This window comes from Sceloporus occidentalis, unplaced genomic scaffold, assembly GCF_023333645.1.
Source record: "Sceloporus occidentalis isolate IW3139 unplaced genomic scaffold, rSceOcc1.0.p SCAF_5, whole genome shotgun sequence".
NCBI lineage: Eukaryota > Metazoa > Chordata > Lepidosauria > Squamata > Phrynosomatidae > Sceloporus > Sceloporus occidentalis.
Window position 1 is genome coordinate 51,334,982 of NW_028316985.1, and position 26,881 is coordinate 51,361,862.

At 39.9% G+C, this 26,881-nt stretch overlaps 1 protein-coding gene across 5 annotated transcripts in view; it reads right to left on the reverse strand.

The window, feature by feature from the left end:
• Window positions 1-26,881, reverse strand: part of LOC149312150 (synaptotagmin-1) — a 419,893-nt gene that overhangs the window by 114,194 nt on the left and 278,818 nt on the right. The gene's annotated exons all lie outside the window — the stretch shown is intronic.

Here is a 26,881-nt window from a genome sequence, read left to right on the forward strand (position 1 = left end):
TTCAAGTCAGCAGGAGCAGGCTGGGAACTTGGTCTCATCCAGAGCTTAGGAAAATAAGTGCATGTGGTCAAAAACAGTCAAATAAAATGAAAAACATTTCTCTAGTTGTGCTGCCTTTTCTTGACAGTGACTCAGACTCAGGTCAAGGTCATCACGAAGCATCAGCCAAGGGCAATGAGTGCCCAGATCAAAGATATCCATATTGCTAGTTTCATAAATTCCTGGTGCTGTCTGTGTTTGGAGTAGAAAACAAGTGTGTGTGTGTGTGTGTACACACACACACATACATATACACACACATGTAAGTGTACTTCAGTAAACAGGAATATCTAAATAAAGATTAAAATTTCATCTTGCAAAACAGGATTTAAAGAAAAAGACATGTTTGTTCTTAGTGACATGCTCAGCCTATCAGCTTGACAATATATTATGCTGAACAAGTTACATACAAGTCTCTACAATCATGCTTCACAAAATAAGAGGGAATGGAATTTGACAGATGGTGCTAGTGAATTATGAAAGGTAAATGGACAGTACAGGAAAATTAACTGCTTAAAGTGATAGAGACGAAGTGAATACATGACAGTAGGAAGCGACACCACAGAAAACTGTCAGCACAGATAGTGACTAATTTCTAACCTGAGGGTTAGAACCTAACTAGGGTTCAGGCCTATTGAATACTGTGCCACTTGTTGTGGTTCCTCTACAATAATTGGGGGGGGGGGGGGGGTGTGTCATCTCCACTCTTTGCTCCACATGACCTAAAGCTAAACCCTATAAATAGCAACAAGATTAGCTAACCATGCGAGTGCAACTCCTGGATCAAATTAAACCTATTTTGGAGGCTGCTTGTTTGTTTATATTGTATTCTTTCTTGATGAACCCAGTCTGGATAAAGCTGCTAGCCTAATAATTTGCCTTTTGCAGTCAAAATTCAGAAATATTTCCCCAAATTTGGAGGCTTCTAGGGCATTGGGATTTACAGAGATTGAATGTGTCAGGGATGCTTACATGCCTTACTTCTAGATGACAAAGGCCTAAATACAACATTGCCCGTTGTGTTGACTGCTAGGGCAATGAGACATTCTTCTCTTTCCTCCCTACTTGCATCTCCCAGTATCACCTGAAAAACTGGTCATGAAGGGTTGCACCCAGAGTATGTCTTTGGGGTATAGGGTGACTGCAGGAATGGAAAGGGAGATTTTACTGCTGGAAACAGTTATGTCAATGGAGCCATCCTAATAGATACTGGCTTAGATCTGGCAGTGCTATTACATAGGAAGTAGGCTTACAAAGTACTTTAGAAATACAGTAGATCCACCCCTTACGCAGAGGATCCGTTCTGGACTCTCTCACATAAGGGGAATCGAGCGTATGCTCAAATCCCATTCAAAATAATGAGGCATGTTCCCACAGCGTGCACCCCATTGTTTTCATTGGGGCTTGCCTTCCATGTGTACTCAAGTCCACGTAAGGCAAGCTCACGTAAGCAGTGGGCCAGCTGTAGTTTTCTGTGGGTCTTTCGGGCTATGTGGCCATGTTCTAGAAGTGTTTATTCATGATGTTTCACCAGCATCTGTGACTGGCATCTTCATTTCTCCGAAGATGCCAGCCACAGATGCTGATGAAAGATCAAGAATAAACTCTTCTAGAATATGGCCACATAGTCCAAAAGACACACAGAAAATTATGGATACCGGCCATGAAAGCCTTCAACTTCATATTTTAGATATGTTTTCCAAATTTGATGTAAAACACAGTATCACTCTCCTGAAACAAATGTGTTGATTTCCTTATTTAGTGAAAACAATAACAGATATGGGGTTCTCCTGCAGAATGTGCACATTTCTGTCACAGGGATGGCTTACTACAAAACTGTGATTGTGATAATATGGAACACACATCTTCCTGACATTGGTGCAAGTAAAAGGTATATGGGGAATACTAGATGTTGCACTAGCATGTGAATTTTACTCTAAAAATGGGGTTGCTTGACATTAAATTCCCACTCAGAAAGTTCAGGGGTATGGGAATGGATGAGAAGAATATATGCTACCATGAGTTCCTTGGAGAAAAGGTGGGATATAAATCTCCATACTTTTCATTGTTTTTGTTAGATTGTGAACCAACAGGTAATTGCTCTCTCATTCTCTCCAATGCTTAGAAGATATTAGACACATTATAGTTATTTTTATATCTTCACCCAATTTATAAGCACTTCATTGATTTTACTCATTAATCAGTTCAACAATAACGAAATAAATAAATGGGGATGCAATATTATAGCAAATTCCTTATAATTTCAGTAAAATATAAACATAATTAACTTCCTCAAGATCCAACACAAAATACTTAAAATTAATAGGCTAATCATGTTTAATTTATTTAGTCTTTTCTAATCTGATAGGATTGTCTTGCAGACCTCTGATCTTTATCTCTCTTACAAATTTTCTTCAACCTATCCACATACTTAGCAGCGTTGACTTCTTGTACAATGTCTGCAACATGAACTAAGTTATTGCATATGTTGTTGGAGGAGTTTAACATATATAAGGGAAATCTGTACAATATTTAACCATGAAGATGCATTTCTGTACCTTCCAACTGTCCTGATTTGGCAGGGACAGTCTTGACTAATCTGTCATCCCCCTTGTTCAGTTGCTTTAAAAATATCCCAATTGCTCACTCTTCTCACTTCCCACCCTTTGTCCTCAGCTTACTTCAGCTGCTTCAAACTGAGTTCAAACTGTAAAGACACTCAACTACACTCAATTAACTTAGCAGGGAAGAAGAGAAATGACACCTTGCCCTTTCCAAGTAATGCTCAGGCAAAAGCAAACTGCTGCAGACTTTTCTAGCATGTTTGTTCTTCCTCATTAATAACTTTTGCTGTTTTGAGCAACTCTGATGTTGCTTGGCTACATGTATCCCAGTTTTTATCTCTGGAATAGTGGCAGGTGTGAGATTCCAAACATGCTTGGTTTAAGAGGTCCTGTTCACTTCTATATGACCATGTATCTGATCCTCCATATATATTCTCTCTCTTCCAGGTCAGCACTCTCTGAAGATGCCAGCCACAGATGCCAGTGAAATGTCAGGAATAAACTCTTCTAGAACATGGCTACATAGCCCAAAAAACCCACAAAAAAAAACTATCTGATCATCCTGATATTTGAAAAGTGAATAGTTTCAAAAACAATGCCTTATAGAAAGAGAAACCACATGTTATTGGGGTACAAAATTAATGTCATGATACCTTCCTTACAAATAAAACGGTCTGACATAAAAATGAGTAAGCTGTGTGGGCTTAGTTTGCCACTTCGTGCATGATTTGTTCCACATTACAAGCAGTAGCAGCTAAACTTGAATTAATCTGACTCAAAATGCCAGCATATGAACTAAGTTTAGTTCAAATGCAAAGCAGTACAGAATACATTATGAAAATGTACAGAACATGTATTTACAGATTGCAAATATAACTCTTGGCCTCATTTTAAAAAGCCAAAAAGCAGGCTTGCTTTCATTAGGGTATGCAAATTCTTGTTTATTTCATACTTGTGTAGAGGAATGATGAATGTCAAATGTCACCCAGATGGGTAAGATTATAAGGGTTTTTGCATATCTTTGTGCATTTGAATTTTGGAATTTATTTTTTTGCAAAACTTTCATTTCTGCAAATAAAATTAGTTTTCACCATGCCCCTGTTTTGTCCAAAAAATTCCCCCTGCCAGTGTTTGTTTCACAAAACACTGGGTTTCTACACAAAAACATTTTTTTTTTGCACAAACCAAAGTTTTGCAAAATATCCTGAAACATTTACACAAGGTTGACCATAATCTCAATCGGTTGTTTCAAATATGTAGAGATACCTTTTCTCATCAATGATAAGAAAATTTGTGAGTATTCTTTCAATCTTTAGTTTTCATGGGTTCCCAATATTTATGTCAGACTAGTTAAAACATTTTTTTTAAAAGTGAGACTACATTTGGCATGTGTTATCAAAACAATGCCTAACATTTTCCTAATGCAAAAGCACAGAGGCTTCTTTTCAGAGATCCAATGTTCTCTGCCTAACAAAGAGGGCTGTGACCTCACAAAAGATGGAGACATCTGGGATCTCAGAAGGATTACCATTTTGCATTGCTAATGGGATTCAAATTTTATCTTCTGGACTTTGGAATGCTTTGTTCCCGGTGTCACATGGCCAGAAGGATGAGAGATCTGTTTAGATAGATATCTATCCAAAGAACAACAAACCAACAACACCTTGGAAAAAAAATGCAAGCCTGTGACAAACATCATTATTTTGTATTTTTTCTACTGAATGAATTTTAACACCTTTGCCTTATAAAGAAGCCAGTGGAGCCAGCTTCGAAAGCTTGAATCATGTGTTTTGTGGATTTTGGGTGGCTAAATGAAGGTATCACTGTTTTGTGGATTTTGGATGTTATTTTACTTAAATTGTTGAAATTCTCCAAATTATTTTCAACATGCCTTTCTCTTTTTGTGCTGTGAAACAAACTATTATTCCTTAAAGCCTGACATACTGGTCCATTTCCTCATAGATTGTTTCTAAAAAATTTCAGGCAGAAGTGGTTGGTTTCCCATTATGTTTTCCTGAAGAGTGGCCACTTAAAAAATCTGAGTGAATAACAGTTAACAAACCCAAGATGAATCCAGACAAGACAAAAGTGATGTCAACTAAAATACTCTGTGGGTACCAGATCTACCATTGCCAATTAGGGTAGATTTTGCTTCATCAGAACAAGTACAAAAGTGTGTGTCCCAGGGCTGGAAAGTATTACTTACCATTATCTATTTCCTAGCCTAAAAGGGGGAAAGGAGTCAGGAAAAATTAAGCATATTTACCCATCTGCACAGAAATACACTTTTTTTTAGCATGAGAAAGGTAAGGTTTTGCAGGGGGGGGGGGGGGAAGATACTGTTTCCAGCCAACAACATATGCTTTTTTTGGTGCAAGATTGCTATTTTCTATGCAAATAAAACCTCAGCAATATTACACAACAAAAAAGTTTCAGGAAAAAAATCTTGTGAAGAAACAACAATCTTGCACCAAAAAAAAAATTAAATAGTCATATGGTTTGGTTGTGCAAGACTGCTATTTTCTTTGCAAGATTTTTGCTGTGCAAAAAGATCAGCAATCTTGTACAAAAGAAAAAAGAATGTATCACTGTCCTGGTATTCTCCATATGATATTTGTCAGTGTTTGCAACATATAAATTATGTAGATTTAATTATGTATTCTGAATTTGCTGCAATTTTACTCAATTTTTCAGTATTATTAAGATGTCATTAAGATGCCCTTATTTTGAATCAGTGAAGATTATGTTGCTAAGAAAAAGCCAAAGCTATCTACAGTTGTGTTTTACTTATCCTGCAAAGCAGGTCACTCTGAAGGATGAAAGCCATTGGGTTGGCGAAGCAGAATGACAAAAGACTTGGATATTTGGTGTTGAACAATACTACTTCCTCAATTGCCTTGCTAGTGTTGAGTGCTTTTGTAAGCTTTATAGCAAAGAGTGACTTATAACTGAAGCTTTCATTTGAGCATGTCTCTGAAATGAAAATGGACGCTATGAAACACTTACACAGCTGAGACAAAGAAGAAATGCTATTAGAGGAGTACTGGTCAGCTCCAAAATCAAATGTCTCATGTAAGAAATCTGTGCTGTTCGTTATTGGGAAAACACATTAGATAGTTACAGATATATAATGTATCTGTTCATCTATCATTGTCCTAAACACCCAATAAAGCACATAAGTGTCAATTTCTCTCTTGGCTAGAATTTTCAGCTATTTTGTGCTGCAAAAATTCTTTCTTTTTATAACTGTAACTATGATACCAGGGGTGCACAATGAAAGCCATTTCCTAGATGCATTTGAAGCAAATAGCCAAGTTGCTTTCCCTTCCTTTCTAGAGACCCATTTAGCAGCATTATTATGATGAGGATGAGGATGATTGATTGCTAGCTTCAGCTTTTCTGCACAAAAAGCATGATTTCTGATTGGCTTATTAGTACACAGTAATGGTCATTAACTTCAATGCAGGAACCTCAGCCAAGGTGATAAATAGATTTGGTTTGCATTAGCTTCTTGAGACCAAAAGCATAATTTGATCTCATTAATAGAATCTAATCAAATGCAAAGTTACATCACACTTAGAGATCAACTAGCTCCCCCCCCCCCCCCACTAACAACTGCTCAATTTGCTCTTTTTCCCCTCTTTTGGAAAAAGGCATAATGGGAAAATAACAAAAAGGAATATGTATCAATGAGACAGGATGTTAAGCTGTTCCCTCTTATTTCCTGTGTTTTGTTAGTATTCAATAAAATTATTTTTTTTTTTTTTGTGGTACAGAGTTTAGTTTAGCATTCTTTACTACATAATTAATCAAGTTCTGTTTGTCTTATAAATCAAATAAAATATCAATCTTGTCAACCAGAATTATTTTTTGGCAATGTATTACAAAAGCATGGTAGTATAATGATGAAAACAAATAATTAACAGAAGGATATACCTATGTAGTTATATAGGTATGTACAGTCGGCCCTTCTTATACACGGATTTTTTATACACGGATTTAAGCATACACGGTTTGAAAATGTTCCAAAAAAGTATAAATTTACCTTGATTTTCCATTTTTTATAAGGGACACCATTTTGCTATGTCATTATATGTAATGGGACTTGAGCATACACGGATTTTGTTATACACGGGAGATCTTGGAACCAAACCCCAGTGTATAACAAGGGTCCACTGTATGTATAGCATTATTATTATTATTATTATTATTATTATTATTATTAAATTGTATTTATAAAGTGTTGTAAATTTGCACAGCACTGTACAAAATGAACATTCAAATACCAATAAAACAAAAAAACCTGCCTTCAGCTTACAATCTAAGAATATAAACAAATAAAAAATTATATCATAATTTTTTAACAGTAAACTCAAACCACAATGAAACAAAAAACCATCGAATCAGATTGTGAGTTAGAATGCTTCCCTATACAAATATGTTTTTAGTTCAGCCTTAAAGTTGGTTAAAGTTGTATGGGAAGAGGTTTCCAGAAGTGGGGGGCAGTAGAGGAGGACGGGCGGATCCAGGCAGGGGAAGAGGAGATCTTCGGTTGAACCAGCAGCCCAGTATTACTGGATCTCAGAATATGAGCTGGATGTTAAGGGGAGACAAGTGCGGACAGGTAGGGAGGAGCCAAACCATGCAGAGCCTTAAAATATCAACAGTAGTTGCTATAATATAATCAGTTTTGTTTTCTAATTTATATTCTTCTATCCATGACTTTTGTTGTCCCAAAGTCCACAATAATCTCTAAGGCCGGTTACACACCGGCACTTTAGTGCGTGACGAGCACTCACTAGGGTTACAAAAGGGCGGTGCTTCCGCACCGCCCTAACCCTAGTGCGTGCTCGTCACGCACTAAACAGCGGCAGCCCTTCCATTCGGCCACCGCCGTGAGGACGTCACAGCTGCGCCGCCTCCGTTTCGGAGCTCCTTCCTGGTCCACGGCGCCGCTTTGCTTTGCTGGGCGCAGCCTTCAGACGGCTGCGCCCAGCGAAGCAAGGGAGAAAGGGGCCAAGCGGCCCCTTTCTCCCCCTCCCCGCCGCCACGGGGTGTCCTTGCGGCTTGAAGCCCCAAGCACACCCCTTTTCAGGCTACGGGGAAGCGGCGTTTTGCTGCTTCCCCGCAGCCTGAAAAGCGGCGGATCGGGGCCTCAGCGGCTGCCGGTGTAGCCGCTGAAGCCCCGATACTCCAGGGAAAGGGGCAGGTCCAGACCGCCCCAAATGGGCGGTCTATAACCCGCCCCCGATATCCAAAATATTAAGACTTATTTTTTTTCTTCCTTCTTTTTGGAACTATCTGAAATATACCCTTAACTGCCTGACCGAGGAGTTTATCTCCTTGCTTTTAAAGTGCCTCATCCTGGATGGGATAAAGGCACATTTACTTTAAAAACTGGATGTTACTGCACTCACCAGTGGCTAGGTGAATGAAACCCGTATGCAGCCTGGTTCCCAGATGCACGTATCCAGAGGCTTTTCAAAAACTGCAAAATCTCATTTTTAAAAGCTGTTGGATAAGCGCAGCTGGGATCCAGGCTGCATTCACCCGGCCACCGGCAATTGTGATAAAACGCTGTTTTAAAATTAAATGTGCCTTTATCCTGTCAGGGATGAGGCACTTTAAAAGCAATGTGATAATCTCTCTGGATGGGACAGAAAGGGCTGTAATATGAACCTTCATATGCTTTACAAAACATTGTACCATGTCTTTTGTGTGTCTGTATGTAGGTGTACTGATAAGAGATGGGAACTTGTTCTGATTTTTTTGCAGTTTTGTTGCTATAGTATAAATATGATACTGTAAACTAAAAGGAGGATGAGCTGAGAATACAAGAAGCTTGTGTGCAGAGTCACAGCAATAATTCAGAAAACAGATACTAAATCCAGCATACAATTATAATAACTTTTCATTTCCATTGTTTCCCAGGATTGTATCTCCCACATAAGGATACCTATTTGTTGTTCAATGATCTGCACTAATGCAAGCAAAGGATACCATGTAAGGGTTTTAGTACTCACTGCTTTTTTGATGGCTTACACCCCCCCCCCCCTTCATATTAGGCCTTGGAAGCAGTTGTGTTCTTTCCAATTTTCCTTATGCTACATCTTCTTCAGTGTAGGAGTTTTTGTGGAGAGAGGTGTAGATGCAGGTAAATAAAGTAGTAGGAAATTGAAAGGCTGCAGAAACAAAAGTCAGCCTGTGCTGTAACCCCTATTGTGTCTGTATAATGACTTTACTGAGATAAAGTTGTCATTCTTGTGTGTGTGTGTGTGTGTGTGTGCGCGCTTTCAAATCACCTGTTGACTTAGGGTGATCCCAAGAATTTAATAGTATTTTCATAGGCAAGGAATACTCAAAGATGGCCTCTTAAGTTCCTGCCTCTGAAATATAGCCTACAGTACCTGGAATGCATTGATGGCCTCCCATCCAAGTATTAACCAGGGCTGACCATGCATAGCTTCCAAGATGAGACAGGATCTGGTGCCTTATGGTATTTTAGATAATAGCTAATGAGAACAGCAATGAAATGTTGTAAAGGGCTCCAGCTATCCTGTACCACCCCCCTTTGCTTGGTTTTCTACAACGTCAATCAAGCAGTAAACATTTCATCTGCAATGAGCATAAATAGTTGTCATCTGTCAGTTTTGGGTGGCAACTTTTTTTTCTCTCCTAGGGTAGAGGGGAAGTGATCATTTGAATTCATGAAAATTGCACTAGGAGAACTGAGATCATTATTTAATTCATTATGATTACAACTGACAGCAATAGTGTGGTGTTCTTTCTCATCCTATCTTGAGTACCATCCAGAAGTGTTAAACACATTTCTGACCTATTGATTTCAGCTTTGGCTGGATCATGCCTGTTGTGTATCACAGGTTAATACAGAAAAAGGCAGTGGGAAAATGCATTAACGTTGTTTGTCCACCTCTGTGACTGCTGCATAAGGTCACCAAAGATTCACTACATAAAATGCAAGGCTTTGAAGAATCTTTGAAGAATTTTCAACTTTGTCTGGAGAAACATTTCAGAATCAGTTGGCTGGCAAAGTAGCTATAGAGAGACATCAGATTACAGAAAGTAAAGTAGCACTGGAGACTGTGTGACATAAGAGGATTTGCACAGATTTCTTTGAAGATTCTGGTGTGTCAACCAGAGTATTAACACCCAGGTATGATTGGCTATCTACAGCATTTTGGGTCAAAACAGTAAGTCTTGGGACTGATTTGTTAAACCATAACTTTTGGAACTGGCTTAAAAGGGGCAAGACATCAAAACAATAATTTGAGATTACAGAAACCCCCCTCTCACAACCACACATTTTCTTCCTTTTCATCTTGGTAATTTAGGTGGCAAAAGTACTTACTTTGAAGAAAGTACTATTGGAATTAAGTGGGACTTATTTCTGATTTGAATTGTGTTAACATTGCACTGCACAACATGTATCTGTCTCTTAGCATAAATATATAAGAGAAGAATATACTATACTATAGTTTGGGGGCGAAGAACCATCAGCCTTCCAGATGGTGAATGCATACAGCCTAAGTCTGTAGGATCAATGATCAGTGGTAGGGATGTAAATCTTTGGATGCAAGAACAGTTTCATTCCCCACCCCCTCTAAATTGGGCAACCTCATGAGAGCTTTTATACAGTTTCAAGTAATTTTATATTTGGGGACTCTGTAGTGAAAATTTTGTTGGTGCAGAAATGTTTTTGTACAAAAGTGGTATATTTTGAGCAAAGCCATTGTGTTTTGTGCAAAGGATTTTTTTTTGCAAAAGGCCCCCCCATTTTTTTCATGTATACAAAGGGATCTTATAGCATCTTTGAGGCTAACTTTTTGTAGCCTAGCCTTCATAGACTCATGGGTGAAACAGACAGTGGGTAAGGAACGGCTTGCCACCACCCCTTTGCTTGCTGGGTTGCGGCAACTGTGTGCCATACCCCCAACCTGGCCTTTTCCCAGTGCAAAAAGACTGGCAGAAAGCTGCTCCTTTTTGCATCAGGCAAAGGGCACTTTTGCTGCTGTGCTAGCATTTTTTCAGCATTTCTTCATCGCCAAAATGCCTTGGATCCACCACACATGTGGTCGGCCATGCAGCTTCCCGGCAGACTGAGGGCAAGCTGCTGTCTGAACACCACACTCCTAGTACACCGGGAAGACGGCTCTTTCTGACTGTCTGTTTCTCCCCTTACGTGAACAGTTACACTGCTTTAACTGCCATAGCTCAATGCTATAGAATCCTGGGATTTTTAGCTTGTTGTGGCACCAGAGCTCTCTGACAAGGAAGGCTAAATATCTCTCAAAACTAGCAATTAGCCATAGCAGTTAAAGTGGTATCAACTTGCATTATTTCTGCAATGCAGTTTTGACCTGAGTCTATGAAACGTTATGCTAAAAACTAATTTCTTTCAGTTAGTCTCAAATGTACTGCAAGATCCCTTTGTATATGACTATGTCTTTGAGCATTTTCCCCCCCAGTGTTGAGCATGATGTGACAGCTCTTTCTAATCAAGGATAATTTGTGAGTGTTCATTAGAACTCTTGTGAAGGAATTGTGTCCAACAATATCTAGTGTGCCTCTCGTTCTACATCCTGCTGCAATTATTAGTTTGTATAGCATCTTGGTTAAAAAGCAAAAAACAAATAAGGTGCCAGGAAAACTGATGTTTATTCAATAAAGGCTGAGTGGACAAGGGTCTTTTCTGATATGGTCTCCATCTTATGAAATGTTCTTCACCACCATTGTTTCAGCACCATGGTAAAATATTTCACTACTCCCAGATATTTGATGGGATGTGACTGGATGATTTTAAATCATTGGCCATAGGACCCTCCTTGGATATCAACATCTGTGAATGCTCAAGTCCCATTAAATACAACTGCATAGTAATATTGTGTTTCTTGTACAAAATGGCAAAATCAAGCTTTGCTTTTTGGAATTTATATACAGTGGTTCCTTCTTTTATGCGGGGGATCAGTTCTGCCCTCCCCCCTCCCCCCCGTGTAAAAGAAATTCCACGTATGCTTGAGCCCCATTAGAAATAATGAGGCTCATGCTTGTGGTGGCGCACACTGTATATTTAAAAATATTTTCAAGCCATGGGTGCTTGAATAAAAGGATATGTAAGGCCACCTATATTCTCTCCATTTTTAAAAAATGTTTGGCTATTTTATCTGTAGAACATCTAGTGTCTTTTTATTGATTTTAACTCTTGTATGTTTTATAAGTTAAGCCACTGAGGGTCATTTTCAGAAAAAGGCATCAAACAGCAGTAACAACAACAGCATGAACATCAGCATCATAGCTCAAATGAAATGATTTTCTTGGTAACATTTGTCTGCCTCTCAGAAGTTTATAAATCTACAGACACAGACTGGAAGAGCTTCTGGAATTTACTGAGTTTTAAAAGAAAATTGTTTAAAACAAACAAACAAACAATCAAATAGCTCCCAGGAGCCATAGCACTTAACCTGCTCCTGTCTGTACTTTTTTTGTAATGTCACATCTGCAGCCACATGAACAGACAGACATTGTGTCCCTCTGTATTTTATCAGGTAGACAATGTTACTTGCAATCACAGGGTAGTATCTGCAATATTGATAGTTGAATCTACTAGATTTTGTGAATAATAGGAAATTATTTATGGTACCGGCAGCCCCAAAATGAAGAGTACCCCAAACACACTGCAGAAAAAAAATCCAGTTTGAGACTGCTTTAAGTGCCTTGGGTCAATGCTAGGGAATTCTGGAAACTGTAGTTTTGTGAGACATTTAGCCTTCTCTGTCAGAGAGTTCTGGTGCCATGCTAAACTACAATTTCCAGGATTTCCTAGCACTGAGCCAGGACACTTAAAGTGACCTCAAACTGGATTATTTCTGCAGTATGGTGTGGACCATAGAGGCTGCATCTGCACTGCAGAAATAATCCAGTTTGACACCACTTTAACTGCCATGGCTCAATGCTATAATTCTGGAAACTGTAGTTTGTCAGAATTCTATAGCATTGAGCCATGGCAGTTAAAGTGGTGTCAAATTGACTTATTTCTTCAATGTGGATGTAGCCATAGCTCTGATTTTCTTAAAAGGGAAAATATTTTGAGGGATCAGGCAAGTCCACAATAACATTAATAATTCCCATCCTGCAGTGTGAGCACTTTGTGAGATTGCAGCTTTGTGCTTCTTTCTCTCCAAAAAAGCTCCCCTTCCCCTTTCTTGAACTGTTGCCTCAGGTTACTCTCTGAATTGTTAATTTTCATATATTATTCCATATTTTCATATTTCTCCCATTAAACCCAAACTGCACTGGCTACAAGAGAAGATTTGTCATTGTTTATTTCCCTTAATTAAAAAAAAACCCTGCAAAACACTCTTTTATATCTTAGAACAGAACTCTCAGGAAACTGTCATCTGAAAGGTGGGCTCCAACATCTCTAAACAATGTAGGAACAATCCCAGTGTGCAGTAATCCTTCAGACAAGCACAGTTTTACTTAATATTTCTCCCAATCCTGCCAAAAACTGTGTTGCAGAATTTTGGTCAGAACAAAACAATGGAAGCCAATAAAAACTTGTTCTTACTCACACCAACTCTACCTCAGCCAGGATGCAAAAAGATCTCCTTTTCACCATAGCCAAGCATTTTGCATCAACATGGATAACTATCAATTGAGGAATCAGGCAAGAGGAAGGGATCAGTAGAGGTGGCTGCTAAAACACACCATTCCATGACATTAAATACAATGTAGGACCAATGCTGATAACTGGGCCATGTGCAGTGCCATGTGCAGTGCTAAGGCTATAATGATGTGGCTACAGAATCTGATCTTGGGCATAGAAGGAATAGTACCCTGGTCTCACTAGAAACTGAATAGGAGGAAATAATGCATTGGTCAACACTGAAGGATATGAACAATATAATTATCTTGTGCCCATAATTAAAGCTGAACATGGCAGGTTACACACCGCCATTTAGTACGCGCTCCGCGCGTCCTAGGGTTGGGAAGGGGCGTGCTAGGGTTAGGAAGGTTCTCACCTTCCTAACTGCCCTTCTCCCTAGGACGCACGGAGTGCGTACTAAATGGCAGCGGCCATCCACATGGGTGCTGCCATATTTACGTCTTGGATGCACAGCGTCCACATGTGGTGCGGCAGAAGTGATGCCGCGAGTGCACGCCTCACAGCGCCACTTCCAGGGGCCAAAAAAGAACGCCATTTTGGCGCTCCTTTTTAGCTGCTCCTGGAAGCCTCGAGGTCTGGCTGCTGGGGCTTCTCGGCATAGCTAATGGAGCCGGTGCCAGACTGCCCGCTTTTGGGCAGTCTGTAACACGCCCTTGTTACCTCATCACCATACCCATATGTTTGGGGGGGGTTCGGGGTGGGGTGGGTGGGCATTTTAACAGTTATTCATATCATCTAAGTATAAAACTCCTTCCTGGGTATCATTTCACTGCATCCATCTGAGAAAGGAGACTAAACCTACAAAAGTTTATGCTATGGTGTCTTCTACACAGTCAGGGGTGAACAGACTGCCCCATTGTGCTGCCTTCTGGGCAGCTTGGAAGTACAGCATTTACACACCAGATGCTCAAAAACTGCCCGGAAGCCACCTGATTGTTTACACGGGGGGGGGGGGGGAGGTGGCTTCATGAAGTTCTGGTGGCACAGTCTTTACATGCTGCACACTACTGGACTGTCATGAAGCCAGATTCTGGCTACGGCACGAGTGCCAAAGCTGGCTTTTTGCCACCAGAAAAAAGAGCACATTTTTGCTACTCCTTTTTGGGGGGCTGCAAGGTGGATCAGCAATAGCAGTAGCAGCTTCATTTATATACAACTTCATAACACCTAAGCAGTATCTAAGCATTTTACAACTGTAAGCTAATTGCCCCCAACAAGCTGGGTACTCATTTTAGTGACCTCGGAAGGATGCAAGCCTGAGTCAAGCCTGAGCCTTGGCTGGTATTGAACCATTACCTTATGGTTTGTGAGTGAGTGACTGCAATACAGGTATTTAACCACTGTGCCACCAGAGCTCAGGCTCAGGATTAGGGCCGCAGCATCTAGTTGCTGTGGCCCCAATTTGACTATGGAAGGGGCGGCTTCAAGCTAAGCCTTTGGGTCATCTATTTCATCCTCTAGTCTCACAGGTGCTACAAGATCCCTTTGCACACCAATAATATTTCTATGCATCCTGAGGTGGTTATCATAATAACAAAACCTATAAAGTTCCATTCAAGTGTTCACCCTCTGCACCATCCATTTCCAGGTGATAAATTTAATGTATTAACTGATGAGCCTATATACAGTTGTGCCTCCGGATTCGCAGTGGTTAGGGAAACAGGACCCCTGCAAATATGGAAAATTTGTGAATAAGGTAAGCTCCTGCCACCTTCACTCCGATGCCTGGGATGGCTATCCAAGGCATGGGAAAGGCCAGAGGGAGCTCGCTCAGCTCTGTCCCCATCCTCATCTGCCTTTTACCGGTTCTGGGAAGCCAGTTAAAGGGACAGGAGGGTGGGGGAAAAGAGGCACAGGCACACGCCTGCCTCTCTTCATACCCGCACCCTCCTATCTTTTCCCACAGCTGGCTAGAGGGAAAGGAAGGTTCAAGGAAGAAGAGAAGCTCATCCCCCTGCCCTCCTGTCCCTTCCCACAGCCAGCTAGAGGACAGGAGGCTGGGAGGATGAGAAGAAGCAGGTGCGTGCCTGCCTTTCCTCATCCTGCCACCCTCCTGTCAGATTCACAAATGATCAAAACCACAAATCTGAAATCTGCAAATCAGGAGGGACGACTGTAATTGCATTCAGTGGAATACTTTTAAAAAAAAACTACATTAGCATACTAACAAAGATGGACCCAACTATTTATAGGAAATTGCAAAATCTAAAATAAAAAAATGCCCTGCGCTTTACTTTTAAATTTGCTTATTTATTTATTTGTTTATTTATTTAATTTATAGCCTGCCTTTCTTCCAACATGGGATCCAAGGCAATGTACAACTTTTAAAAAATACAATACAATTAAAAAGCTTTCAGTACAAAAGTTAAAACACAATTAAATCAAATCTCTATTGAAAGCACACTAATTAAAAATGTAATTAAAAGCAGTTTTTTAAAAAAACCACTTATAGAACATAGTAAAGAACAAACAACAGCATACTCTGCAAAAAATCTCCCTCTAATATGTCATATTAAGAGCCAAAAGCCTCCATAAACAAAAAGGTCTTTACTTGTTTACAGAAAGACAGCAGAGAGCAGTTGAACTGGACTTTCCGTAGAAAGGAGTTCCAAAGCTCTCTTCTGTGTCCTCACCAGATGTGCCTGTGATCATGGCGGAATCAAGAGAAAGCCTTCCTCTACAGATCTTAGAGCTCAGGCAGGGTCTAAGATTAGTTTTTCAAATAGTCTAGATCCGATCTGTGCAGCGGTTCAACAGTCATCACCAGCACTTTGAATCCTGCCTGGAAAGGGGCCATGTGATCTCTATAACCTTCTCCAGTCAAAAAGCCTGGTTGCAGCACTTGGATCTACTATAAACAATCTTCTTGTACTTTACTAGTTTGATCAATCAGTCAATTTAGTCAAATATCTTTTATGCCAACTTGAACACAGGAAAGGGAAAGGAGGCATTAAGACTCCCTGCCCCCGCAAACAACACATAAGGTTAAAAAATATTGTGACAAGATGAGTTATTGACAACTAGTTCATATCTTTAAAAAACAGAGTCTGGAGGAAGAGAATGGAAGACACCATCTCTTGAGTCCTGTCAGATTATCATATTGCTTTTTTCTGAAATGACTGTATTTTTCTCTGAGCACTACAAAGCAATCTTGGATTTTGCTTTGAGCAAAAAAGATCAGAGGCAGTTGATGCTACCTTTTAAAAAAAAAGGAGAGAGAGGGAGAGACAGAGAAAGAGAGAAAGCTTTGAAAAATTCATATAAGTTTGGAAGTCCTCTTTATTGTCAACCATCTTCTGAACACAGCTTGTTGTATTTCACCAGTTTGTTACATTTGGGATAGCTAATCATTGGGTTATTTTAAGAAGAACCCCTCCCTCCATACAGCTAGATATGTGTATAGAGGTATGGATGTTACAGTCTGTCTACAAATCGGTTGTACATGTATCCCTACATCCAGTTCTTAGCGTCTGCTATAGCAGACCCACTAGAGCAGTTAAATTTATGTCTTACCAATTTCCCATCCACTGTAGTTGAGACTAACAACTGAATTTAGACCATTATCTACTTTAATTTTCAATTGGGGTTTAGCAGGCCACTATGAAAAGAATGTTGGAACAGGTGTGTCTTTGGTTGGATCCAACATAGCAATTCTTATGTTCTCTCATGGAAGAAAATTTCATGTAAACAGTAACTTTAGCTGATCTTATTTTGGCTGAGCATAAATAATTATCAAATTTAGTTAAATTATTTTAGTGGATTACGAGAATGAATCTTCATGTACTATATAGATTATTTGTAATGCAACTTGAATTTCAACACACATAAGTGTGCTACATTTTTTGTTAAAATTTGTAGTAAATTTATGTGTGATGCCATTGGTATTAACTGGTGTTTAGTTCTAGACCCCTCCGCCTATGGACACAAAAATCTGTGGGTGCTCAAGTCCCATTATATACAATGGTACAGTAAAATGGTCTCCTTTATAACTACAAAATCAAGTTTTGCTTCTTGGAGTTTTGGGGGAATATTTTCAAGCCATGGATGGTGGAATCTGTGGATGCAAGAGGGCTGACTATATATAGCTATAGTTTCATATCTATATACTTAATATTTCAGCTTCGAGGAATCAAAGAAAAACAGTGCACACAATAACAAAACACTGAAAATGTGAATTTACATCCATGCCCATATGAACAGGGCCAGCATGGTACAGTTGTTTGAACATTAGGTTAAGGCTCTGGTGACTAGGGTTTGAATCCTTGCTCACTAGGTGACCTTGGGCAAGTCATACTCACTCAGCCTCAGAGGAAAGCAAAGACAAACTATCTCTGAACAAATCTTGCAAAGAAATCCCTATGATAGGTCCTTCTTGAGGTCACCATAAGTTGGAAATGACCTTAAGCACACAACCACCACTACCACAATCATATGAATAGGAACCCTTCCTACAGATTGTCTGTTAACCCCTGGATCCATTGGGACTATCTGGATGTTGTCTTCAACAAGTTTGTATCTCTCTGATAGGTAGGGGACTCAGAATTCTGTCTGTTGGGGTTCAGAAATACAGACATTTCTCATCTTTTTTTTCTGATGCAGGGATGGCTTTCCTACTGGAAAGAGTCAGGCAGTGTGATACAAGAAAAATTGGTGTATCTACTGTATCAGGGATGGCAAATGTTTGGGTTTTATCATCTCTCCTCACACTGCTGCTCTGAGTTGAATGGGAGCTCTGCCAGTGCTGGTTCCTGGTGCCTCAAAGTGTGAACTCCAGTTTAGTTCAGATTGGCTGCAAGATACTTATGAGGTAAAACCCAAAACAGTGGTAGATTTGCCTTTGCATGGTGGATCCCATGGTCATCTCTAGAGTAATCTTATTTTTGATGTTTGTTTGTTTGCTTTATTTGAATATTTACATCTTTTGTGTTGGATCTCAGGATAGGTCACAAGAGATGTAACACATGTCCAGGTTAAAACCATAAATAATTTAAACAAGATAAAACACTGTGCTTGTGAAAGGGCAGGAAAGAGTTAGGTTTTATTATTATTATTTATTATTATTATTAACCTTTATTTATAAAGCGCTGTACATTTACACAGCGTTGTGCATACAATCTTTTTAATTGGACGGTTCCCTGCCCTCAGGCTTACAATCTAAAAAGAAACGACACAAAAGGAGAAGGGATTGGTGGTGGGGAAGGGGATGAGGGCCAGCAGTTCTTCTCTACCTCCGAGGCCTGGATCAGGGGAGATGGACTGGAGGGAGGGCTTGGCTTCTTAATGGATGGTGAGTTAATCTTCTTCCAAGGAGGCCTGTTGGAGCTAGCCTGCCTCTCTAGTAGGATAATACATATAAAATACATAGCAATACAGGAAATGATTCAATAAAACAGGCAATAAAAGAACATCAAATAGCAAGTGACGGTTATGCAATGCCTGGGAACAATTCTCTGAACAGGATGGTCTTCAACTCTGTTTTGAAGCTGGTTAAAGAAGTGATGGCTCTTGCTCACGGGGGAAGAAGGTTCCAGGAGAGAGGGGCAGCGAGTGAAAAGGGGCAAATCCGAGATGGGGCAGAGGAAATCCTGGGCTGGGACAGCAGACCTTGACTACCAGAATGGAGGGCCCTAGTGGGAAGGTGAGGAGAAATAAGGTCTGATAAGTAAGGAGTGGCCAGCCCATGGAGGGCTTTAAACGTTGACAGCAGGAGCTTATACTGAATGCAGAAAGAGAGGGGGAGCCAGTGAAGGGATGCCAACACAGGAGAGATGTGGTCAGAGCGGTGGGCAGATGTGATAATGCGTGCAGCTGAATGCTGGACAGAAATTAAAGGACGGAGGTGAGAAAGAGGAAGCCCAGCCAGGAGGACGTTACAGTAATCAAGTTGTGAGACCACTAGGGCATGGATCAGGATCTTGGCAGTAGAGGCGGAGAGATAAGGTCAGATTTTGGCAATATTGTATAAGAAGAATCTACAAGCCTTGGCTGTGGTCTGGATCTGCGGGATACATGACAGAGAAGAATCAAAGATAAAACCAAGACTGCGGGCTTGCTGGACTGGTTGAATAGAAATGTTGTCCACAGAGACAGAAAAAGACTGTTGAAGGGCAGACTTTTCTTTTCTTTGTTCTCTCTTTTATAGATAGGAAAGGAAAAAGGAGCTTGTTGGAATGTTTGCTGCAAGTGTCAAAATGCTTGGATGGAGATTGTATGCTAAGCACCTTAACTTGGGTGGATGAACACTATTCGTTCTTCTATATCAGGCAATAGGCTACCTTGGAAGGGCTCTGCAGCCATCCATTTACTTTGTGAATCTTGCATCTCTGTCTTTCTAGCCTCAATTTATCCCTACTCTTTATCTGAAGTATTTGTTTCCATCCTTTCAAAAACAGTTTGATTACTCCTCCAGTAAACTTAGCACCTCTGGTAAACTTAGCACCTCCAACAATTGCTTACTTCAGTACTACTGTTTAAAATTATGGGCATACCTCTGTTTATGGGTTTCTGCCACCAATCTCCATTTTTCTCATTGTCTCCATTTTGGTGGCCAAATATATACCCCCCTCTCTCTATATAGGTGTATATATTTGGCCACCAAAATGGAGACAATAAGAAAAATGCCCATATATATATATGCTGAGCATAACTGATAAGGCAAGCTTACTTGATCTCTCCTTTTCTTTTTGTTTTGCTCTTCATTAATGCTCAGTAAGGGATTCTGGAGATGACTGCTGTTTATTTTGCCTGCTGTAGGCAGATGCCCATCACTATACATGATTGGCTAGAGTAGAATCCCATTCTTTCAGAACTCAAGCTTTATTGCACTGTTTTCTATGTTTCTCCTGCCCTCCTTCACAAACCCAATGCTGATGCTACTAAACAGACTTCTAGTTAGAAAGAGGACAAGGAGGAAGGAGGCTGGGTGGGCCAAAAAGAATTTGTATACAAAGGAGCTTCTTTGTCCAAGACTTTGTTAACTGAGGTGTGGCTTTTACAGTGGGCCCTTCATATCCACTGGGGGTTGGTTCCAGGACCCCTGTGGATACCAAATGCCATGGATGCTCAAGTCCCATTAAGTGCAATGGTGTAGTAAAATAGTGTCCCATATATAAAATGGTAAAACCAAGGTTTGCTTTTTGGAATTTATATATATTTTTGAAAACATTTTCAAGCCATGGATGGTTGAATCTGTGGAATCCATGGACAAGGAGTGCCAACTTATTTGGAAACAGTCGCAAATAGGAAAATGTTTGGTAATAGGGAAATTTATGGTTATGCACAGAGATGTGCACATTGATAACCTTTTTATAATATTTTGAACCTTTAAAACAGCAATTGAATTTTATTTGTTTCAGGTTGACAGAAGACTTCTAAAAGTATCGGTCCTATCATTCTCAGTAGTTGGAATAGACTTCTGCTTCTTTTGTGAATAGTCAGTGGGTGAGTAAAATCATGAAAAGTTTTATTGTGGCTGGATACATTTACAGCTTGGGTCTTGATATTGCTTTGTATGACAGCTTCCTCAAGAAAAGAGGGAAAAGAAGGAGAGGAGGATATTGAAGGAGAGGCAGAAGTAGAAGGAATAGAAGGCTCTTCAAATTTAAAGGAGAGAACAATTTGCTCTGAATGAGAAGCCTCCATCTTAAATAAATTAGCACTTATCTACGTTTCTGGAAGGACATTTATTTTCTGAGACAGTCTTTGCTAGCCTTGGAGTTTATTGATTGCTATTTTCCCCTTCTATTCACTTTCTCCTGAAAGTTATGTTCTCCTTGTTTTTATTTCTTCATGCTTCATAAACTCCATTTTCTATTGCTCAGTCTCTTTTTCTGCTGTAGCCAGCATACTGGGTTCTGAACAGATTCAAAATTAATTGCTCATTGCTGCAGGTTTCAGAGAATTGTTGATTACCTATAACTAAGTTTCTATTAGTGTAAAAGAAAGAGTAGCTGCCTCTTTAGTTAATGTGAGTTTTCTTGGCAGAGAAGCTTGATGATTTGGGTCCTTGCTCTAGGAATGATTGTGTTTAGGCCCAGTCTTATCAGTTATTTAATCATTTTGACTTTTTTAAAACATCTTTTACATCTACTGCTCAAATACAATGACCAGCAATATGACATTTTTTTGCTGCCATTGAATATATATATATATTCAACATTCAACAAATGCCCCATCAATAATTCTAGAGCAGATCATTAAACAGACAATCTGTAAGTACTTAGAAAGGAATGTTATTCTAGGTTGCATCAATAGGAGTATAGTGTCTAGATCAAAGGAAGTGATAGTCCTACTCTGTTCTGCTTTAGTCAGACGTCATCTGGGATGTTGTGTCCAGTTCTGGGCATCACAATTCAAGAAGGATAGAGGCAAGTTGGAGCATGTCCAGAGGAGGGCAACCAAAAAATTGAAAGGTCTAGAAACCATGTCCTATGTGGAGTGGTTTAGGGATCTGGGTATGTTTAGCCTGTAGAAGACAAGGTTAAGGGGTGACATGATAGCCATATTTAAATATTTGAAGGGATGTCATATTGAAGATGGAACAAACTTGTTTTCTGCTGCTCTAGAGACTGTGATATGGGGCAATGAATTCAAGTTATAGCAAGAGTGATTCCACCAAAACATTAGAAGAATGTCCTGACAGAAAGAGCTGTTTGACAATGGAACATGCTGTTTCAGAGAATGGTGGAGTTTCCTTCTCTGGAGGTTTCTTAAACAAAGACTGTATGGCCCTCTGTCAGGAGTGCTTTTATTGTGTATTCCTGCATAGCATGGTGTTGGATTGGATGGCCCTTGTGGTCTCGTTCAGCTCTATGATTCAGTGGCGGGATACATACCACCATTTAGTACGTATAGAATACGTACTAGGGTTAGGAAGGGGCGGTGCTTCCGCACCCCCCTAACCCTAGTACGTATCCTATACGTACAAGATGGCGGCGCCCCTTCCACATGGGCGCCGCCATCTTTGCGTATCGGACGCTGAGCGTCCGTACGCGTCGCGCCGCTTGTGACGTAGCGAGCGCGCCCCTGGCGCCTCGCTACGTCGCAAACGCGATGGTAAAAGAAGCTCCATTTTGGAGCTTCTTTTTCGGTCCGCGCGGGAGTCGGGCCGTCTGAAGGCTCCGGCTCCCCCGCGGACCTACTGGCGGCGGCGGTCTGTACCCCGCCAGTGACAACATAGAAATCCAGTTTCAAGATGAGCTGCTAGAAATAGGGCCAGGTGCTTCTGTGAAGTTTGTTTCTATGAAACTCCTCTTTTCCCCACCTCTGTGTAGTCATGTTTTTATTGTGCAGACTACTGTGTTTTTGTTCTTAATGATCAATTCCATCTTTGTTTTTTAGGGTGGAAATTAACAGTTCTGGTGGGAGGTCATTTCATCCTTGTTTCTTATCAGTAGAATGGATCACTGGATTTTTAGTAAAAGAAATTGGCAAACAACAACAACCCACAAACAAACAAACAAACAAACAAAAAAAACCACCATTCCCAGACTTAATGGGAAGTGCATTTCTGATATCTACTTCTAGGTTGTTTTTATTTGTTTGTTTGTCTTTGCCCTTTTAGAGGTTGAGGTGTTTGCCTGAAGTCACCACTCCAAATGGCATTTTGGACCAGCTTTAGGTAACTTCCTATATATAATTTGGGAAAGGGGATGAATGTCCAAAATGAAAATTTAACAAGATGCTGTGTGTGTGTGTGTGTGTGTGTGTGTGTGTGTGTCTGTCTGTCTGTCTGTCTGTCTGTGTGCAGTTCTCCTTTCGTTATTGTTGCAGAAATAAATACACAATACAATGAAAAACAAAAACAAATGTCCAGTTAGGAGATGGAGAATAATTGGCTAAGCAACAGACTTTTGGGGGAAAGATTTAGATGTTACACTGGATAACAAACTTGACTCAGTGGTGTGATATGGCTTTGAAAGTCAATACTATTTTAGTTTTTGTGTCACAAGAACATGATTTCTAACTCCCCCAATCTGTCCACTTATGGGAGAGGAGATATAATTTACGAATTATGTTGACAAGTGAAAATCATACTATGGGTGGTTACAAGGCTTATAAAGAAACTAGGAGAGAAAACCTGTGAAAGCATATTTAAGGATCACAGCATATTTTACTGAGAACAGCCTTCTGTAAACCACAGTGGATGGTGATGATTAGAGTTCTTTTAAAATGACTGACATATCTCAAGACTTTTGCCACACTGCAGAATTAATGCAGTTTGACATCACTTTACCTGTCATGGCTCCATTTTATGGAATCCTGGCATTTGTTGGTTGTGGTACCAGAGCTCTCTCTAAGAGAGAAAGCTAAATATCTCACAAAACTACAAATCCCAGAATTCCATAGTATCGAACTACGACAGCTAAAGTGGTGTCAAACTGCATGAATTCTACAGTGAAGATGCAGCCACAGCCTTAATTTTGTTGATAGTTCCAAGTAGAGTAGATTCCATGAATCAATAGGACTTGTAAATGTGTTAACTCAACATTCAACAATTAATTTAATGGATCTACTGTATTTTGAACTAATAATTTGGATTCAAGCCCTCATATGGCACAACCTTTTGCAGACATATTCCCCTTCATCAAATACACACATAGTTGCAGTCCAAAAAAGCTATGGCAAATGAAACTTGTCAGTCTAACATACCATAAGGATCTCTCTGTTTTTCCCCATCCTAAAATACACACATGGTTACCTCTTTGGGGTGCTAGTACAGCACATTTAAATAGCAACAGTTTCCAGGAGAGTGACGTAGACCATATATAGCAAAATAAATTGTTGAACAAATTTGTGGAGTTGAAGGCTTTCATGGCCAGCATCCATAGTTTTATGTAGGTTTTCCAGACTATGTGGCCATGTTCTGGAAGAATTGATGTTTCACCTGCATGGAAGTGTGTGGGGGTATATATATACTTGTGTGACCCTTGGTTTGGAGGAAATGATTTACACGTTAATCCGTGTGTTGGTCTGTTGTTCAATGGCAAGGCCTCAGTGTAGGAGGATATGTGAGGTGGATGTGTGTCTATTTAATTAGCAATCCATTGTCTGCGGGAAACCCTGGGTGGTGTTCATTTCCATGAACTGAGTCTTGATTTTAGTGTTCTTCAGGACTTAATAATTTTTCTGTTGTATCCAAGTTCTAATTAAAATTCCCAGTCCATCTTGTGATTTAATATTTAAAGAACAAGAAGATATTGAAACTGAACGTTTAATGGATTATTCATTTTATTTTACCTACGCAGTGGCATTGTCTGTCATGATGACATGGCAACCATTTCTGTTTTTTAAAAACAGATTCTATTACTGATAGAACTGGACTGATTAACATGACTAGCAATTATCACTGATTTTTAATTCAGAAATTTTACTCTTGACATTAATCCAATTTTATGAATATTCTTAAGGCATATTACAATGCATGACATTCTATTTATGTAACCTGTTATTTGAAAGTTTGTAAGGGCCTTTGGCTCCTCATAAGAAAGCTTTCTTTCTTTCAGTTCAGTTCTGCCATTAAAGAAGCTATAGAACTATTGAACAAGTTTAGCATCATCAACAATGCAGTTAAATCCAGGCCCAGTTACCATTAAAGTAAATGGAAAGGCAGTGAATTGCTTCAGTGGGAGCCTCATCAGTTTGTAGAGAGATCTGGCCAAGTCCCAGCCAAAGCAATTTCATCCTTCCTACCTTAAATTATTCCTGCTGTTTCCAATGGAAAAACTTTAAGCAGCTCACGAAATACTGCAGTCAAGCCAAGAAAGTACTGAATGTGACAACTTACTTTAGATTGAATGTAACAATTTGAAAGAAAGTACTTTGTGTTCATGATGTCTCATGTCAATTAGAGCACTGCTTCTCAAGTTATCTTATGTGGGAGACCAGCAGTTGTTTTTTCCCAGTATGACAGAGATCAGCATCGTGTTTGCATCTGTGGTCTACAGTACTTTCTTTCTTTCTTGGAAACCCACGAGCGACCAGCAGCCAGTAGCTTGGGGACCAGTCATAGTCCAGTGACCATATAGATACCCGCCCTGCCTCCACCCCCAGGACAGCCTTAATGGCTGGTCTGTACAGCCCCTATATCTTCCTATATAAGTCTACCCATGTTTTAAGGTCTTGAAGGGAGGGCTTTCTCTTGGTCTCACCAACTTTACAGGTATGCCTGGTGAAAAATTCTCAGTGGCTGCTCCAAGGCTATGGAGCTCTCTGACAAAGGTGGCTTGGTTGGCCTACTCTCTGATCATCTTGCATTAGTAGGCCAAGACCTTTCTATTTAAGCAGACCTTAAACTGGCTGGGGTAGTGAAATGGGTAGGCTTTAACGTCCTTTTAATTGTTTTAAACTAATGTTTTTATATGGTCTGTACTTAATGCTTTTTTATTTTTCGTATTTCAGAATATTTTAACTGCAGTTTTAACATAGGGTGTGAACCACTTTGAATCCCCTATGAAAGAAAAATGGGATATAAAACAAACAAACAAACAAACAAACAAATGAACAAAAACACCTAAAACAAAGGTGGACAAAATACAGCCCTAGAAATGGTTTTTGATATGGCAGTTCTCAGTATCATTTCTGACTGGTTATGCTGTCCAGAAGTGATGGGGGAAACAGTCCAATAACATTTGGAGGTCTGCAGTTTGCCAACCATGTCCTAAAAGATAACTTATAAGTCTTTATAATGAATCAATCAATGAAGGGTTGCTTGATGGTTTGAATGTTGGACTATGACTCTGGAAACCAGGTTCAATTCCCAGCTCAGCCATGAAACCCACTGGGTGCCCTTAGGCAAGTCATATGCTCTTAGCTTCAGGGGAAGGTAATGGCAAACCTCTGAACAAAATTTGCCAAGAAAAACTCACAATAGGTTTTCCTTAAGGTGGACATAAGCAGGAAATGATCTGAAGGCACACACTACCACCACCAGTTTGCCAACCCTGTCCTAAAATATAACTTGTAAGTCTTAAAATGAATTAATGAATCAGTCAACAAAGGATTGCTTAGGATTTCTGGTACACTAGTTATTCTTACAGAACATTTCTTGTGTAGTGTACCTTTACAAATTTTACAGCTTGCTATATCCACACCATCATTACTGCATTCTGATATGGTGGAGTATGCATGTACTTGGTGTACCATGTGTAAGCCTTCCAAGACTGTAGCCTTTATATAATTGGGGACACCAGTATTGTGCTCTATGGAGGATTACTTTTAAACTCAGTAAGGTACATCACATCATTATCATAATCACCATCATCAATTTAGATGTACAAATAAACTGCACAATATAAATTACATCACATAAGACTTGCAAATCTTTGAAACTGGGAAAACATCTGAAAGAAGCATTCACAGAAGCACTTGAGAAGACTGGCTGAGGTCCTGCATTGGAAGACATATGTCTGGCATGAATATGAATGGTTGTTTAGGGAGCCAGCATGGTATACTGTTTTGAGCATTGGATTATGACTCTGAAGATCAGGGTTCAATTCCCCACTCAGCCATGGAAACCCACTGGCTGACCTTGGGTGAGTCAGTGTCAGTCCCAGAAAACCTGGTGATAGGGCCACCTTAGCATTGCCATAAGTCA